Genomic DNA, 20125 nt, shown 5'->3' with positions numbered 1-20125 from the left:
TCTCAACTATCAGTTCCTCGGTAGAAAAATAGCTCTCTTGTATACAATAACGTTGAGAGTCATCCAGTTGTTTCCCAAGTTTAAGTTTTTGAGCATCGGCTTTATTAAATGAGCCAATGAGTAACAAGTGTGTTCTTGGTATTACTAGTCAATAAGTGAGAGAGTGAGACTAAAGGAATTTAGTACAGCCTTACCCTGAAGAATTTGCGAATTTTTAGAAAATATGACAAATTATACAAATGATAAAAGAAGTGAATGTCACACAAAACTATATACACTATTTTCCAAGTGCCAAATTATATGGTAGCAGCTATGAAACACCATCAGAAATCATAAAGGAAAGGGTGAGGAAGGGCAAAGTGCTCTGTAGTCCCTTACAACTTTTATTTTTTATTTATTTTTTTCCCTTACAACTTTTTAAAACAGGGAGGAACTTAGAAATGAACTATGTAAATCTTTGTGTGTACAAAAAGACTCCAAGCTTATAATGTGGCTTAGTTAGACATGAAGCCAAAACTGGAATCCTAATTTTCAACACTTTAGGCACCCTGTATTAAGCAAAACTTTACCTTGGCAGTGAAGGACGGGCATGCTTTGGATTACAAGAGGAATGAATATTTTAGGCAAGCAACTGAATAAACTATAAAAAGAACAGTTGTAGTATCTGACTATATTGTGTTATATCAATGGATCTATTATGGAAGTGGTTTTACTGATCTAGAGGATTTATTACATAAATAAATAACTTTAACCACAAATACATACCTGCTGGATTAAAAACATGTAGATAATTTACCCATGCAAAGAATCCTATTTTAGACTTTGGTCCTTTATAAGTCTAGAAGAGTAGATGGCAGAAACATTAGTAACCTTACAATCAATACTTTTGACTCACAAAGAATGATTGTGAATTACAGTAGTCCCCCCACCCCCTTCCACAGTTTTGCTTTCTGAAGTTTGAGTTACTCTGATCAATGAGGTCCTGAGGCAGATGATCCTCCTGACATAGCAACGGAAGGTCAATACTAGCTTAACACTAGGTTAAGGATGGTTACATCATTCACCCTACTTAACCTCTTCACGAAGGCATTTTATCATCTCACATCATCAAGGGTAAGTACAGTACAATCAGATATTCTGAGGGAGACTTGACCTCACATAACCTTTATTATATAGTATATTGTTATAATTATTCTAGTTTACTATTAGTTTATTATTAGTTATTATTATTAATCTCTGGCCCTAATTTATAAATAAGACTTTGTCATAGGGATGTTCGTATAGGATAAGGCATAGTATACATAGGGTTCCAGGGTGCCTGGCTGGCTCAGTTTGTTAAGCCTCTGACTCTTGATTTCGGCTCAGATCATGATCTCATGGTTCATGAGATTGAGCTCCTGCTGACAGCACAGAACCTGCCTGGGATTCTCTCTCTCCCTCTCTCTCTGCCCCATCTCCCTTTGCTATCTCTCTCTCTTCAAAATAATAAATCAACATAAAAAAATTACATAAGGTTCCATAGTATCTACAGTTTTAGGCATCTGCTGGGGGTTCTTGGAAGGCATCCCTCCCTCTGTTGTGGATAAGGGGAGACTACTGAATATCTTTGGAGATTGAATTTCCAGCCTTCAGACCACCCTAAAGAAGTTACGCAACCTTGACACTCTCAGCTGAAAAGGAGAGGTAAATAATCTCAGATTCCCCAAGTCATCATTCCAAATTTACAAAGGAAAATCTGTGTGAGCAATGGAGGAACACCATTTGTGAGCTAATATTTGAAGGAAGAGTAGTGTAATACAGTCTTAAATGCTTACTTTATATCTACTTAAGACTACTTTTTCCCTTTAATTTCTAGTTGTTTAAAATTCTTGTCATGATTTTGATCCTGTTTTCATGGATTTTCTGTTGGTTCAGAAAACATTTGTTTAGCACACTCTCTGGCTGAAACACTGTGTTAGGTGCTGAAAATAAGGAGATGAGAAACAGCCTTTTCCTGATTTACAGAGAAAAGCGATGATTCAGGCACAAAAAATAAGGCACCTTTCATGATCTGTTATACTCAAGGTTCTTAATTACTTTGAATGCTACTTAATTCAATTCTCATAAAAATCTGTAAACTATTATACATTTATAAAAGAGGAACTGAAACATATCTGGTATAGAGTAAAAATCACAAAAAAATAGAAAAGAATGTATAACGTATAATACAAGGAGAAAATGACTTTATATTTTTAAAAAATCTGAAATGATTGTCTTTCTTTTCCCATTTTTTGTTGAATTTAAACTTATAAAATTTACAAATTCAATTTAAACTTAAAAAAATTCCCTGAAAATGATTTATATGCTGAAATGTTTACATTTAAATAAATTATCTGAAAATAAGTAAGTGCATTTTACTTATTTCCCCGACTGTTTTTGGAAAGACTTCTGCTTGGGGCACTGAGTAAGCTTTTACAGTGCAGTGAATACATGTAAACTATTCATTTATATATTTAAAAAACACAAAAGAAAACAGAATTACTGCAAATTTAATTAGCACACAAGCTGTTTAGCCTTTGGTTCTGTGCTGACTGACAAACTCTTAGTCATCCTTAAAGACTTATCTCAAAAGCTTATTCAATTGTCAACACATTTTAGTATGAGTCATATAGCTCTGTTAGATTTTGAGAAAACAAGATGAAAAGGTAAGGTCCTTGACCTCAAGATGTTACTGATCTTTAAAAAAATACATAATAACAGTGTCAAAGAAAAAAAAGAGTAAAAAAAAAAACCACTTTTAATTATCCAAATATGAGATTTAATGTAAGGAAATAGAAGCATAAAAATTTATTGGGAAGTGTGGTGGAATTAGTCCCCTCCAAAGGACTTCTGCAGATAATCTGGGAGTGAAGGGTTTCCAGGGGCCAGCTCTTAAAGGGTCTGTTTCAGTTGGGAGCCTGTCACCCCATCCCCATCTGTGGTCCCGCCATTCCTGGGGCAGCCATGTCTGGTGATTGAGCCAAGAGTGGTTATAGAGCTGAGCCATTTTAACCCAATGTGAAACAACTTTAATAGTCAGTAATCCCTCCAGATGACTCCCCTATTGGAATGGCTAAAACTGTTTCAGGTCTGCATGGAAGTTTGACTTCTTTTCTTTCCCCTACACCGCTCCTTCCCTCCTCGTCCTCCTTTAGTGGATCCTTGATAAACATCTTGCATCCTAAATCTGGTCTCAGAGTCATTCTGGAAAATGCCTACTTGGATAAAAGGACTGGGGGAATCTGAAGTCAGAAAAGTTGCCATGTAAGTTCTCAATGTGTAATGTCAAAGCCTGTTTTTCTGTGTTCATCTTCATTGAACCTGTCTGGCAAACGTTATTAGTGACTTCCTTGTTGCTGACCAGTGTGCTTCTTTCCTTTATTGAACCTACAGGGACGGATGCTACTGACTCCCTTTTCTCAAACTTGTTTATTCCTTGTCTGGTTGGTGATTAAGTGTATGCATATGAACTCTGTCTCAAGTCCCACCATTCCACCAATGAACTGTGAGACCTGGGACATTATACTTAGCATCTCTGTTACCTTAGTATCTCTGGTCTGTAAAATGCTGATAACCTTTGTATCTATTTTATGAGGCTGCTGTGATGATTAAATGTATAGAATATACATTTATACCTTGTGTACCATTTCAACTGTTGCTCCTTCTACCTCTCTGACAGTTCCTTCCGAGCCTATCCCCATTCTTTCTTTTTGCCCCAATCCCTCTTTAAACTGTGATGCTGTCTTTACTTGACTCTTTTTCCGTATCCAGGAATATCTGAAGAAGAAAACTCTGGAAAAATTACAATAAAAAATTGGAGAAATATTTTAACACAACTCTCAATAAATATTTTTGTCTTCTCAATTTTTGTTTGCCCATGTGCAGATAACAAAACAAATGTTGCAGAATTTCTGTGTGTAGATGGTATGGTTTGTGCTCACCTTGTTCTGACACAGTCTTTCATTGCTCTGTGCAAAAAAATCACTATTTATTAAGGATTAGAGGAATATAAATTATAGTTTAAAATAGGTAATAACTAGCTTAGAGAAGAACTTTTTCAAAAGAATTCAAATTTTTTTTAAGAAAGCTTGCTAAAACCCTTACTTGCAAAATTCCATCCTGTAACACAGCTAGTGTCTGAAGAGCACGTGAATAAACCATCAATTAACATGATTATTAAAATAATGCATCTGAATATAATTTTATTTCTAGAAAATCACTATTATGTTAATCTTTGAGTGATTATTTCAGTGAAAAACAGTGTTGCAAACATCCACTTCATGTGTCTTTGGCCTTTACCTTTTTGACTCAAAGCCTTGGAATTTCTTTCTTTCTCCCCAATTTGATAGGTCTTTTTTTTTTATTATTTAAGTTTATTTATTTTGAGAGACAGAAAGAGCACAGGAGGGGCAGAGAGAAAGGGAGAGAGAGAATTCCAGGCAGTCTCCGTGCTATCCTTGCAGAGCCTGATGCAGGGCTTGAACTCATGAATCATGAGATCATGACCTGAGCGGAAAGCAAGAGTCGGATGCTTTACCGACTAAGCCATGCAGGTGCCCCAACCAAATTTGATGGTTCTAAAGTCAAGGTTTTGCTTCAATACATGTGTAACGCTTTCAGGGTAAAATATTATCATTTTGGAAATCATTTGATTTTAATTGGATATATTATTACTCAGTTTAGACTGGAGTGTTCCATCTTAATCTAATTTCTGAATTTCAGATGACTGTCATGGTAATAAAGACACAGGGAGGGGGGAATTGTGGGCAATCCCAAGGTTGCAGGATTTCAGGTTTCTGTTTAGTTGGTTCCCTATGTTTACTGAAATCAGCTCTTAATACTGCTCGTTTCTGGATACCTCTGATTTTCAAAGTAGAGGAATTTAGGCATATTTAGAAATCAATTTTATTTTGTGTACTGAAAAGCAGGTTGATATTGCTAAAGGGATGCACTAACAGGGAGATAACAGTATTTTCATCTTTTGTATCATTTGGCAGGTATTGTTCTAGAAGCCAAAGTTTGCATCGTTCTAAAAGGTGATAATTATAATTCATTCCTCATGCATACGTTTAGCACTTAAAATGACTAAACTCACATTCCAAGTTGAATTCCATAGTTTTCTTCTTTGCATAAGACAACCAGGAATTTTTGAGTGTCCAATAAATCACTCATTTTACCTATATTTATACCTCCCTAACCATAAAGAGTCTTTGGAAAATAAACCTTAGACCATGCACAAAACAAAAATCACAGAGAATGTGACCACAAATGCAAAGTGAGGTGCAGAGTTGAGAAATTATTCCACAGATTCAATCCCTCCTAAATATACAGCTGGTAATCAACCTGTCCTTTTGTCCCCTGACCTTTCACTCACCTCTCTGCACCAGTTGGACGTGCACCAACTCATCACCACACTCGTTCTTCTCCTGTAACAATCACGCATTGCCATCTACCGAGCTGGTATAATAAAAACTGTGCAGAAACACTTGGCATACTTTGTTTCTTCTATTCCTTTGAATAACTGGAGTTAAGTAGTATTTTACGATTAGGAAAACACTTGCAGAGATTTGACCTTTCTTAACTAAGGGCACAAAGATACTAAATAGCAGAGGGGATTCAACTTTTGTGGGTGTCTGTTTCATCTCTCCAGGGGTCGACCATCAATCTATAAGGCATCATTGAAGACTCAGGACTCAAATAACCAAAAAAGTTAGATAAAATATCTAACTTAAAATTTCACAGCCTAGGGACGCCTGGGTGGCTCAGTCGGTGAAGCGTCCGACTTCGGCTCAGGTCATGATCTCACAGTTTGTGAGTTCGAGCCCCGCGTCAGGCTCTGTGCTGACAGCTCAGAGCCCGGAGCCTGCTTCGGATTCTGTGTCTCAATCTCTCTCTGCCCCTCCCCGACTTGTGTTCTGTCTCTCTCTGTTTCTCAAAAAATAAATATAAATGTAAAAAAAAAATTCACAGCTTAAAAGAATGCACAGTTTTCTTCTATCCAAGGCACTTACGTACATCAGTGTGAGTGTGGTGAATTGTAGCCCAAATTGTATCTATGACATTGGTTATTTTGCTAAATATTTTTAAGTACTAAGATACTGTCTCATTGCACAATTATATTTCATTAGATAGCAAGAAAAATCTTGGACTTGGCTTTAGAATATAGTGCATTTTTTTCTTTCAAACTTCTCTCTTCAAAGTTTATCACATTATAGTTAGAAAACTACTCACATATTTCAGATGTGGTCAAGATTCATGTATGTGTGTGTGAGTGAGTGTGTATGCATATGTATACATATATGTACACACACCTATATTGCATGCATATAAATAATGTGCATACATATTTATGAGCCTATCTATTGCATGTGTATGCACCATATTTCCTTTAAGAAATATTTTTAATCAATAGAGCATTAAATATTAAAAAAATAAGAAAAAATCAGAAAGCCAATGCTCTTTACGACAGTCCTGGGCATTAAAATCGAGGAAAATAAACTCTAAAAATTGAAATTAAAAGAAAGATGTTATCCCCATGAATTTAAGGTGAACATAACTTGCCTCTGTTTGCAGATGTCAAATGATACATTTTGCATTTATAGTGAAGCAGAAAAATTATCAAAAATCTTTTAAGTGTACACAACAAAGGAAATTTCGGTTGCAAAACAATCGCTTTATATTTGGTTTTTGCAATCTCATGACATTTTAGCCCTGATTACCCATCTGGACATTCTCTTTAAAAAAGAAAAGAAAAAGTAAGAATCTTAGCACCTCATAATACATTACTAAAAGTGATTTGTTTTTTCTTTGTTTGCTTTAAAAAACTATTGCGCTCTAAAAGGTTTTCACGCCAACAGGAAAAACTGACCTCCTCCTCTCTCCCTCCCTCCCTTAATTCCTTTCAATAATACTAACTTGTGCCTTGTGAACTGTGAAATGAATGAGCGCATATTCTAACTTCCTACCCCTCCTGACACCACTGCTTCCTGAGCTCTGGGGTCATCTTTTAGTTGGAAGCTGAATTGATTAAATGCTTTCTGTTGTTACAAAATCAGAGATTATCCCGCTATAACAAAGTTTTGGGTGCTTTTTAAGCCAAATGGGGCAAAGTTTCTAAATGTCGATGATCCATGTTGGGACATCCGGGCACTAACTTACAAAAATGAGTTCAAGTCTCTCCTTACACAGAGGAGGAAACCTCTATGGCATCTTCCCCTTTAAGGACCGCTGTTTGCTATGGCCAGGAACCAAATAGTGTCCTGTAGATGGTATACCATGTATTCTTTATAATACATTTAATGTTGGGAGGGCTTTTTTAGGAGCATTCTGTCCAGAAAAATCAGGAAGCTCCGCTAGGAAGAAGGCTGCGCAGGAGATGACGGCACTTGCCTTCCCTTCTGAAACCTCAAGAGTCATTTCTGCACATCTTAGCAACATGAAGACAATTGGCAGTCCTTTTGAAGAAAATGCCAGGGCTCCAGTAAGAGGAGGCTTGCCGAAAAACATTAAGGTGCAATAAAGAGATGCGCGGTGGCTCTTGGAGAACTTTTTACTGTGACTCATCTGCAACCTTTTGCAAAATTTAATGTGGCAAAAGTGCTGCGTTATTATGATGTACCATGTGGTATCCCGATTTGTCATCTTCACTTGACATATCTTTTATTGAGGGGTACAAGAAGAAACCCCACATTGGCTGAGGAAAAATTGTCTACTTACATCCCACACGGAGATTTAAAAATATATTCCTAGAATTTGGCATTTACAGGAACATGTTTCACTTTAGTAGTTCTGAAACGAGATAGCTTTTTTACCCTTTGAGTGTAAAAATCTATAACCTTAGTACATCACCACTAGAGGGCCATTGGCACTCGCCTTAATTTGGTAAATGGTGGCGGGGAGGTGGGGTAAAGCAGGGAACAAAGCATTTGAATTGACTTTGCCCCTTTATCTTTTTATAGGGTGGACTGGTTTATGATTTACAATTACAGTTTGAATTTTTTGCCTTGTCATTTTGTTTATTGTTTTGAAATTCCATAAAACATTATGTTCATTTGTTTTCAAGCACTTGAGTCAGGTCTAAATTAGAATCTTTTCTACCACACAGATAAAACTATTACATTTGAAGACTATTCCATCCCAAGCCCCGTAATTTTCCCATATAGTTATTTAAATTATTTTTCAACAAAGCTGTTATAATGACATTTGATGTGTGAAGTTGCACAGGAAAAATATAAAAACTTGCTCAATGTAAGAGTGATTGGGGAAAGGCATCACATTCCTTTCTGTGTAAAGATGGAGTAATTTCCATGGGATGATCTTATAGGTGAGAATGCCTTGAAGTTCTTTTGGCATGAAAATTAGCTTAAACTTTCTACAGACAAATATAAACACATCGCAAGCAAAATGTCTACTTAAAGCCGTCCGTAGTAAGTGTCTTCATACATTTATTACTACACTGGTTCCAATTCTAGGTAATAATAGGTCTCTTTGAAAAATATAAGAATGGCATTTATGCTTTTGTGGACTAACAGTTATTAATAATATTGTTTAAAGATGAAGTGAATAATAAATAATTTTCTAATATAAACTTTGCAATTAAACTCAGTGTTTTAATATTGGGAAATAGTATTCACTTTTCTTAAGCATAATTAATACATCATGACTCTGACATGAAATACCCAGATTACTTTGTGGGTTGTATCAAATTTTGCTTGGTCTGATTGTTAACTGAATATCTGGGTCAAGTAAAGTAATAATAGCTTGACGTACGAGTGAATAAATGAAATGGTGTACAATATCTGCTATATATTTTTTCCCTTGTGATTTTCTTCTTTGATTTGTGGAATAATTAAGTATATATTTTCCCATCATCCTTTATCTTTATTTCGCTGTGAGTGCCACATTGCACAAGGTTATTTCTTGATCTGATGGTTTCTCCTGTAGGCCCATCAGCTTCTAAAAGAAAGAGACAGTATATTATTAATCTCTGAATCTCTATGCCCACCTATAGTATGGCCTCTAACTAGGTAAAATTAATTAGACTTCTTTTAGTGATGGTCAATTTGAGATTAAAGCTATAGACTGGTTTTTCTTCCTTTGTTCTAGAAAGATGCCTGTTTTAAAGTCACCTGGAAATTTACTGTCTCAGATGGTGAACAGACCATTGATCTGGGCAATATCAGCCCCAGTAATGGCATGTCAGGGCTGCTTTCGGCTGAGCAGCAGACCTGTCTTTCCTACTGTCTTTCTTCACCCTGATTACTAAAGAAGCCTTAAAGGACCTTACATTTTACTCAGGAGCTTCTGCTTGTGTACAGATAGTCGCTACTCTTAGCGCATGGTTTATAACCTCAATACAAAAGCATGGCTAACTTATAATTAACTTATGATGTGTAATGTGTTCTTTTTTTAAAAAAAGTGTGTTAATTTATTTTGAGAGAGAGAGAGCACAGGGAAGGGCAGAGAGAGAGAGAGGGAGCCTGACGTGGGGCTCGAACTCACACACTGTGAGATTATGACCTGAGACCAAATCAAGAGTTGGTCACTTAACCGACTAAGCCACCTGGGAGCCCCTATGATGTATAATGTGCTTTTGTGTCCAACAGAATACGTTCTAATTTTTCTTCACTATGTAGTAACAGTGATATCAATAAGAGCTAACTTACTGAACACGTACTGTGTGTCAAAAGCTCTTGGAAATCCTTTGTACATGCTTTAACTCATTTAATATCTTGCTAAAATTGGACAAAGTTTCCATTCTTTGTCTGTAAACTTGAGGTGTGTGTATGTCCTTGACTGGAGTTAGGGCCATACTGAATATAAAGCACTTGTCACAGTTAGATTTTATACTGATAAGCATTTCCCTCCGCTCTTTCCATTAGTAAAACTTTTCTTGTTCAGTGATGACTTTCAACATTCACTGCTTCTACCGCTGAGTGAGCACTTGGACTAAGCTAGGAGCTCTGCTAAGGGGTTTTATGTAAAGTATCTCATTTCATTTGTACAATAACTACATGCGGTTGCTAGCATTTTCTCCATTTAATGCTCTGGGGAAGTGAAGCAGGAAAAGATTACATGATGTGCCCATTGAAAATAATCATGTCGGGATCAAAGTCCAGGAGCAATCTGATACAGAAGACTGTCATGTTCCTACCCTCTGCCTTACACTGTTTGCTAAATCCGTAAATACACACTTTATCACTGATCGCAACTTCCCATTTCTGGTGTGCTTTAATAAATGACTTCTGGAGCAGCTTTATACACTAATAACTTTTCATTTAGGTTATATCAAATTATTACTTTGTCATTCTGTTTATGGCAATGTATGAGAATTCTTTCTTTTTCTGAAATGAAATTATTATTAGCCTGGGTTAGAAGGTCAGGACATATTAGGGTTCCCCTCTGCCTTAGCTACGTCAGCCATGTGTAGTTGAGGATGTTCTCTCTTCCTCATAAGGCACTGAGAAGTAAAAAAAAAACAAAAACAGTTGAGAAGTTAAGGAAATAATGCCAAATTATTACGACCATTTATATTAGATTAAAATGTGATAAGATGTGGAACATCTTTAAATCTTGTTCACAGAAAGTTTCACACTGTTTCATATTCGTCATGAGATTTTTAATGCAGGGCTGCTGTCTCAATACGACTAAAACGTCAAACCTTATTAATGATCTATGAATTAAGATAGATTCTATATGATGATGCTTTTTAATTGAGAAGGTTTCTTTAACTGAATTGAGACCTGTGTGCACTTTGTTGATTTCCAAGCAGTTCCTTAATAATCATGAACTTTTAAAGTCACGCTGATTAAAAAAAAAAAAAAAAAGCAAGTAGCCCTTATAAGCCATTGCATACAATTTGAAATAAAATAGCCACTTAGGGGCGCCTGGGTGGCTTAGTCGGTTGGGCATCCGACTTCTGCTCAGGTCATGATCTCACGGTTCATGAGTTCAAGCCCTATGTCCAGCTCTGTGCTGACAGCTTGGAGCCTGCAGCCTGCTTAGGATTCTGTGTCTGCTTCTCTCTCTGCCCCTCCCCCGCTTGTGCTCTGTCTCTCTCTATCAAAAATAAATAAATGTAAAGAAACAAAATTTAAAAAAATAGCCACTTAAATTTAGTTCATAGAAAGAAATGAATGCCATCCATATGTATTATGTCATCTATATTTGTTATGGTCATAATCATTATGTAAAAGAGTTTGAGTATTGGCCTTTTATGTGTTATGCAAAATAAGAACACTTGCTGTTTGATGTTCAATTTTGGTTATCTTGCAGTGTTACAAGATTATTTTGTGGCATGTAATTTAGGTAACCAGGCAAAAGCCCACTTATTGGTGGGCCAAGTGTTGCCAGGAAAAGCAAAAGCAGTAAAGTTTTATAGTTAAGAGTGAGAATTCTGATCTCAAAAGCCAGGTGCTTCAAATCCCAGTCCCTTAATAATCCTCTCACAATGAATAAACTGCTTAAGCTCGGTTGCCTAAATTGCCTTATTTTTAAAAAAATGAAAATAATAATTATACCCATCATAGTTATCTTATTAAACTTTTTTTAAAAATTTTAGAATAATTGGGGATTCACATGTAGTTGCAAGAAATAACAGAGAGCCCATGTATCCTTTACTCAGTTTTCTGCAATGATAACATCTGGAAGCAGATGATCTGCCTCCTGACATGGCATCGGAAGGTCAGCAGTAGCCTAGCGCTAGGTCACAACACCTGTGGCATTCATCCTGTTTCATCTTGTCCCCTGGGAATTTGATCATTTCTCATCCTCACAAGAGGAAGAGTGAGCACAGTACAATAAGATATTTTGAGAGCGACCCCATTTACCTAACTTGTATTACATATCATCGTAATTTTCTAATTCATTACTTCTTGTTGTCCATCTCTTACCGGGCCTAATCCATAAATTAAACTTTATCACTGGTGTGTACGTATGGGAAAAACCATAGTACCTACAGAGTCTGGTCCTAGCTGCGGTTCCAGGCATCACCTGCAGATAAGAGGGGGTGGGGCTAGTGTAACCTATCACAACCAGGATACTGACACGGTCAAGATGCAGAATATTCTCCTCAGAATTCCTTGTGTCGCGCTTGTACAGCCACAGCATGTCCCTCCTACCTACGCACCATTCTTAATCCCTGCCAATCGCTAATCTGTTTTTCATGTCTATACTTTTCTCACTTCCAGAATAGTTTACAAATAAAATCCTGCAGTATGCAATCTTTCTGGGTTGATTTTTTCACTCAGCACAATTTTCTGGTGATCTGGGTAGCCGATAGTCGTTTGTCATTTTCCATCGCTTAAGAGCCTTCTATGGTACACATACACTACATTTAACCATTACACCCATTGAAAGATGTCTGCATTGTTCACAATCCATTTTGAGATCCATGTGGTTTTTTACTTCCTTTGAGATTTCCTCCTTGATCCACGGATTAATTAGAAATGTGTTGTTTAGTTTCAAAGAATTTAGAGGCTTTCCTATTTGTGTTACTGATTTCTCTGGATTTCAACTTTTTATATTTATTAAGGATTGTTCTGTGGCTCAGTATATAGTCTATCTTGGTATATTATGCAGGCACTTGAAAAGACGGGTTCCCTACCTCCCTAACCTGCATATGTCTAAGTCCAACTCTGGAGATAATGAATACGAACAAAAATATATTGTGTCAAAATTTCTCAGTTTATTTTATTTCTTCTAATTTCAGTGTTTGTGTGGTAGAAAAGGAATTAATTAAAACTCCTGAAAAATAAAGACACATACACACACACCATAGACATAAATCTATAAATATATATCTGTGGCATATATATATATATATGTATATACACATATATATGTATATGTATATGTATGTGTATGTATATGTATATGGCAGCTGTTGTTAGCTAAGAAATTCAAGTCACAAACTCACTTCATTCAACAGCTATTTATAAAGTGTCAGTTCACTAGTTGGGCAGATGAGGCAGGCATTAATCAAATAGTCATAGTAGTGGATGTAAAAAGCTACCATGCTCAGATGGGCAGGAGCTCAGTTCCAGGAAAACACAGAACGAAGAAATCTCCCCAAGTTGAGAAAGCTTTGCTAGTCAATATCTGAAGAATATTCAGGAGATACATTCTGGTGTAGCTAACTTTACAAGAAATTTGCATAATTTAGAGCTGGTTCTTATCGTGGACACAAGATGGTAAATTATCACAGGGGACAAGGGGAGCTTGGGTGGCCCAGTCGGTTAGGTATCCGACTTCAGCTCAGGTCATGATCTCACAGTTCATGGGTTTGAGCCCCGCGTCGGGATCTGTGCTGACGGCTCAGAGCCTGGAGCCTGCTTCAGATTCTGTGTCTCCCTCTCTCTCTCTGCCCTTCCTCTCTCTCTCTCTCTCTCTCTCAAAAATAAATAAACATTAAAAAATTTAAAAAAAAATTATCACAGGGGACAATAAAGTGACTTTTATGGGAGATGAAGAGATCACTTTGATAACAGTATTACAAACCTCCGTGGGCTTTGTTTCAGCTGCTGCTGGCCTGATCTCACACAAATCTCCAGTAAGCACTTCCTTCCTGTTTCTTCAGTTTGGCCAAGTGTTTGCTCACATCCTTATGGAGAGCTTTTTCTTCAGAGCACTCTTCAGAGGGTTTAATATCTCCTGAGTATTTCCTCTGTATTCTCCTTTTATTAACTCCCTTCTTCTGAAATTGAAAAAGGTCGAGTGTTTCTAAATATTATGAAGTTCATGTGATTTGTTTCCTGGGTGTGTGTGTATGTATGTGTGCTGATGGAGTGATGTTTATCACAGACAGAGCAACTGTATTGTATATGGTACATTTATTGGAAGGGGGATAGGAAATACAATGAGAAGCTATAATCCGAAAAGAAGAAAAGAATGAGCACAAATATAGATCATTAAATTCAACCTCTGCTGTTCTCATATTTCTCTTTCCACAATCTGTTCTCACAATTTTTCTCACCAAGGATGTATTAGATATATTCATGAGTCTTCCTCAAGCAGTATTTTCTTGAAAGGTTGTTCCTTTCAAAAAGCAAAATGATTTATCTTGGTTTAAGATCTTTGATGTCAAACTGCAGAAGCTTTCCTTTAAAGGTGAAGGAATTTTCTTTTCAGCTTCCATCTTTACTTGTTTACAACATCTCAAGACATTTGTTTGGGTTTGAAACTTTACAGGCTTAGTCTTATTAGGAATGTTATTTTTTTATTTGTTCCACATTCTATCTCTACTACTCCCCCCACCGACACCCCCACATTAGAAAGAGTAAATTCAATTAGCTCCATTACTTTTGAATTATGATACAGCAAAAAAACATATTCTTCCTCCTCTTAAAAATTGCTCGAAGCTTTATTTGTACTGGTTTAACTCAAAAGTGGATTTAAACTTCACACTTGGCAGTATTATAAGGGGAAAGAAAAGTGAAGCCAAATTAAAAAAAAAAACACCTTATACAATCTAAAGCTCAAAAACATGACTAGTATTTTGTTCTGAAATTTTTATCCAAATACACTATGTACATTTTCATTGTAAAAGCACAGGTACACTAGGAGAATATTATAACTGTGTTCATTTTGATTGAATAAAATAATCATTGACTCTCTGCCATATAGAATATGCCTAGGAACTAGAAGAAGAAAATAGAGATGCGTAAGATTTAGTCCCGGCTACCAAAAGAGTCTAAAACTGGAAAATAGGATTATAATAGTACAAGGCATGGGTATAAACAAAATTTTATGGTGGTTCAGAGGAGAAATAGGTCCTAGTCAATCTGAAGTTCTACCAAGCAGCCCTCAGCTACTGTTGGGACCAGAGCAATGACCTCCTGATTCAGCACTCTGAGTTCACTCCTATTTCCCTTGACTCCATTTTTCCAAGTGCCTGGTTTTATTATTATTTTTTAAATGTAAATTTAATCATATCACTCCTTTGCCTAAAACTCTGTAGTTGTTTTCACGGCACTTAGAACATGGTTCAGATTCCTCACTATGCCTCACCAGTTGCTACCTGATTCAGCACTTGCCACCCCCTCCTTCAGCTCTTTAATCATGCTAAGTTCCTTCCTGCCTTAGACTCTATGCCCTTGCTTCTCTCTAAACTTGGAAGCTTTTCTCCAAATGCTTGCCTTGACTTGCCCCTTCACATAGTTCACATCGTAGGTTAATATACATATCATGTGCTGAGAACAGGGCCTGACAAACAGTAAGCATTTTACAGCGTTGGCTGTGGGTGGCCACCGACTCACATAACTCTTCCACCATTTTGTTTTAATCAGATACTATTTGGTGTTATCTCTTTCACACTTCATATTATATAATACATGGCCTCTTAACACCATTATCATGATGATGATGATAATGATGATGATGTGTGTGTTTATTATCTATCTTCCCTTATTAGTTTTTAATCTCCATAGGGCAAGCAAAGGTTCTGTCAGTTTTGCTTTTAGTTGGATTTCCAAGACCTAGAACAGCACCTGATATATTGTGGTCACTTAACAAAAATATGCCACACGTGGCACCTGGGTGGCTTATGTGGTTAAGGATCTGACTTCAGCTCAGGTCGTGACCTCAGGGTTGGTGAGTTTGAGTCCTGAATCAGGTGAGCTTGAGGCCCGTTTCAGGTGAGTCCCACTTCTCTCTGTCTCTTTCTGTCTCTCTCTCTCTCTCACTGCCCCTTGCTCACTTGTGCCCTCTCTCTCTCTCAAAAAAAAAAAAAAGCCACACCATTTTGAATGAAAAAAACTACAGTAATAAAAGTTTAAAAAAGTTTAACTACTTCAGCTTGTTTTAAAATTAGGACCCCTCTTTAGATGGAGAACTTGTGCATGCTACTTTTGCATTGGCTCTAAAACTGTTTTTGTGTTAGGGCTGGGGATGGATGTTAAAGATTTGTCTTAGGACATAGATGATGCAATGTGGCTGTGAAGTTGACCGCTGACTCAGTTTTCCATCACAATGTCTATCCCTCCCAGCTCTCCAGTCTACCATTAGGGTTATATGTCTCTGAGAACTGAAAATTTGGGGAACGTTTAGAGTTTAATTCTATTCTTCCCAGATTTACTGAGATATGATATACAAATAAAAATTGTATATATTCAAGGCCTACAATTTGGTATTTTGATAAAAGTATACTTTGTGTAATGATTACCACAACCAAGCTAATTAACATATCTATCACTTCATATAGTTACAGTTTTTTGTCTTTGTTTTTTTTTTTTTTTTGGTGGTAAGAAGACCTAAGATCTACTCACTTAGCAAAAGTCAACTACAGAATACATTATTATTATCTGTAGTCATCATGCTTTACATTAGCCTCTAGAACTCTTATTTGATTTTTTAATTTAAAAAATTAAAATTGTATTTTATTCTATTTATTTTATTTTATTTTATTTTATTTTATTTTATTTTATAATCAGAACTTAGTGCCCTTTGGTCAACATCTCTCTATTTCCCCCATTCTCTTGGCCTTTGGCAACTATTCTTCTACTCTCTGTTTATCTAAGTTCAACATTTTATATTTCTTATCTAAGTAATATTATGCAATACCTGTCTTTCTGTGTCTGGCTTATTCATTTAGCATCACATTTTATTTATCTAGTCATCCATTGCCTATTTCCATATCTTGGCTATTGCGATTAATGCTTCCATAAACACAGGAGGGCAGGGATCTTTTTGAGATCCTGATTTCATTTCCTTTGGATATAAACCCAGAAGTGGTATCGGTGGATCATATGGTAGTTGCATTTTTAATTTATTGAGGAAATTCTCTTCTGTTTCCCAGAGTGCCATTTCCTTTTTTTCCCAACAATGTTCTCTTTTCCCTACATCCTCACCAATGCTTGTTATCTTTTCATTTTGACCATAATCATTCTAACAGGTGTCAGGAGGATAGGTTTTGATTCATATTTCCCTGATTAATGATGTTGAACACCTTTTCATATACCTGTTGGCCATCTGTCAGTCTTCTTTTGAGAAATGTCTATTTGATTCCTTTACAATTTTTAATTGGGTTATTTGCTTTTATGTTATTGAGTTCCTTACATATTTTGAAATGCACCTATCATTAGGTATATGGTTTCAAAATATTTTCTCCTATTCTGTAGTTTGCCTTCTAATTTATTTTTTTATTTCTTTTGCTACACAGTAACTTATTGGCTTTATATAATCTCATTTTTTAATTTTTGCTTTCATTACCTGTGTATTTGGTGTCATATTCAAAAAGAAAATTTTCATCAATACCAATGTCAAGAAGCCTATTTCCTATATTTTCTTCTAAGAGTTTTACTGTCTCAGGTCTAATATTTAAGTCTTAATTCATTTGCATTGATTTTTGTGTATGGTGAAAGATAAGGGTCCAGTTTCATTTTTTTGTACGTGAATATCCTGTTTCCCCAGCACCTTTATTAAAAAGATTATCTTTTCCTCAATGTGCATTCTTGGCACTCTTGTCAAAGATTAATTAAACATATATATGTGGGTTTATTTCTGGACTATTTTCCTCCAATAGCTTATGAGTCTATTTTTATGGCGGTCCCATATTGTGTTGATTACGATAGCTTCTTAGTATTGTTTAAAATCAGGAAGCGTGGTGCCTCTAGCTTTATTGTTCATTCTCAAAATTGGCCATTGCAGGGTCATTTCAGGGTCCTTGGGGTTCCTTACAAACTTGTAGGATTCTTTTTCTATTTCCGTGAAAAATGCTATTGGAGTTTGATAAGGATTGCATTAAATCTGTACATCATTTTGGATAGTATGAACATTTTAACAATATTTACTCTTCCGATCCAGAAGCATGGACTATCTTTTCATTTGTTTGTATCTTCTTCAATTTATTTATTCACTGTCTTATAGTTTTCAGTGTAGAGATCTTTTACCTCCATGGTTTACTTTATTCTTCAGTATTTTATTCTTTCTGATGATATTGTAAATGGGATTGTTTTCCTAACTTCTCTTTCTGATAGTTCATTGATAATGTATAAAAAGAATGGATTTTTGTATTTTGATTTTACGTTCTCCAACCTCACTAAATTTGCTTATTAAGCTCAAGCTATTTTTTGGTAGTTTTTAGGAGTTTCTGTAGAAGATTGTGTCATCTGTGAACAATTTTTCTTCTTCCTTTCCAATTGGGATGACTTTTATTTGTTTTTCTTGCCTAATTCCTCTGGCTAGATTGCCAGTAAGTACTGTGTCGAATAGATGCAGCATCCTTGTCTGGTTCCTGACCTTAGAGAAAAACTTTCAGTTTGCCACTGTTGAGTATGATGCTAGCCATTGATTTGCATGGGCAAATATGGCCTTTAGTATGTTAGGTACATTCCTGCTATACTAATTTGTTGAGAGTTTCTATCACAAAGTGATGTCGAATTTTGTCAAATGCATTTTCTGCATCTACAGAGATGATCATATCATTTTTTTCCCTTTGATTAATGTGGTGAGTCAAGTTTATTGATTTGAAAATGTTGAATAATCCTTACATCCCAGGGATAAATCTTACATGATCATGTGGTGTGAACATTTTAATGATCTCTTGATTTTGGTTTGTTAGTATTATATTGAAAATTTTGGTATCTTTGTTTATCGTGGATATTGGTCTGTAATTTTCTTTACTGACAGTCCCTTTCTCTAGCTTTGGCATCAGGGTAATTCTGAACGACTAACATGAGTTTGGAAATGTTCATTCTTCTTTGATTTTTTGGAAGAGTTTGAGAAGTACTGACATTAATTATTATTGAAGTGTTTGGTAGCACTAATCAGTGAAACTATCTGGTCCTATACTTTTGTTTTGGGGGAGGTTTTTCATTAGTAACTCAACTTCTTTACTCATTAGTGATCTGTTTTTTTTTTAATTCCTTCATGATTTGGTCTTGATAAGTTGTATGTTGGAATTCATCCATTGCTTCTAAGTCATCCAATTTATTAGTGCATAATTGTTCCTGGTAGTCTCTTTTGATCTTGTGTAATTTTGTAATAAAAGCTGTAATGTTATTTCCAGTCCCTAGAACAGTGATAAAATAATTTGCTGTTGTTTAAACCATGCAACCTGTGTGTATGATATTATTACAGCCTAAGTATGTTAATATAATTCTATGGGATGTTTTGCTGGATATAGATTTCTAGGTGGAAGGCTTTTAATTATTTTTTTTCTTCATCACTTTAAACATGTCTTGCTGTTTATTGGCCTCTATAGTTTTATAATTTCTGATAAAGAATCAGCAGTCATCCACCCTCTGGGCGAGAGTGTAATGCAACAATATATAATAAGACATATTTTCAATTACACTAAAGGTAAGAATTGTGTCTAGTTCATTTTTCTTAAATCACAGGTCATACTTACAGACAGATAAGAAAAATAAATATACAAAAACAAGACAGTTTATATAAGTGAGATGTATGCTTTACTGGAAAGTGCTGATGGGATACAGTTTGTATGGGACCAGGCCACTGTTGTAACTGTCTTTGAAATGAATGGGACAACCATGTTAACTGTTGAGTTGTGGTTTTTTTTTTTTTTTTTTTTTGTCATCGAACAGGCCTGTTATGTTTCTGGCAGAGGTCACTGTCAAGTAAATACTGTCAAACAGAAAGTCTAGGAAGCATGCCTGTTGATACAGAGCAGATACTCTCTTACTGGCTCTGTGCACTACTTGACCTGCTGACTTCAGGTAACCCTCTTGCTGACAGGCCTGAAGGGGAACCATATGGCAACGCACACACCGAAGTGTCAATGGCCTCACTATCGAACACTTAAGCAATGAAATTCTAAGCTTTACAATTTGGTTCACGGGGTCTCTGTTTACGACAGTGCTCCATGTTCTGACAGCGTCTCTCCATTTGTAGGTTACGTAAAGATGGCGGTGACAAGCAAGGAAAGGTATCAAGAGTCAGAAGGACTAAACTGGTGATCAAGCACTACCACCCGCCAGCTGTGTGGCTTCGGAAAGGTTACTGCAACTCTTTTATCCATAGTTCTCGCAACTGCAAAATGGGGACATGTCTCATAGGGCTGGGGTTTAAGTGAACTATTCTATATGCACATGCTTTATTGAAAGGAAGCAAGGTAACAAGCATTTTCTTGTTCGATATCCCAAAGTTCTTG

The sequence above is a fragment of the Acinonyx jubatus genome, chromosome B4, assembly GCF_027475565.1.
Source record: "Acinonyx jubatus isolate Ajub_Pintada_27869175 chromosome B4, VMU_Ajub_asm_v1.0, whole genome shotgun sequence".
Taxonomy (NCBI): Eukaryota; Metazoa; Chordata; class Mammalia; order Carnivora; family Felidae; genus Acinonyx; species Acinonyx jubatus.
The sequence above is the reverse complement of the archived record's forward strand: the minus strand, read 5'-3'. Positions refer to the sequence as shown.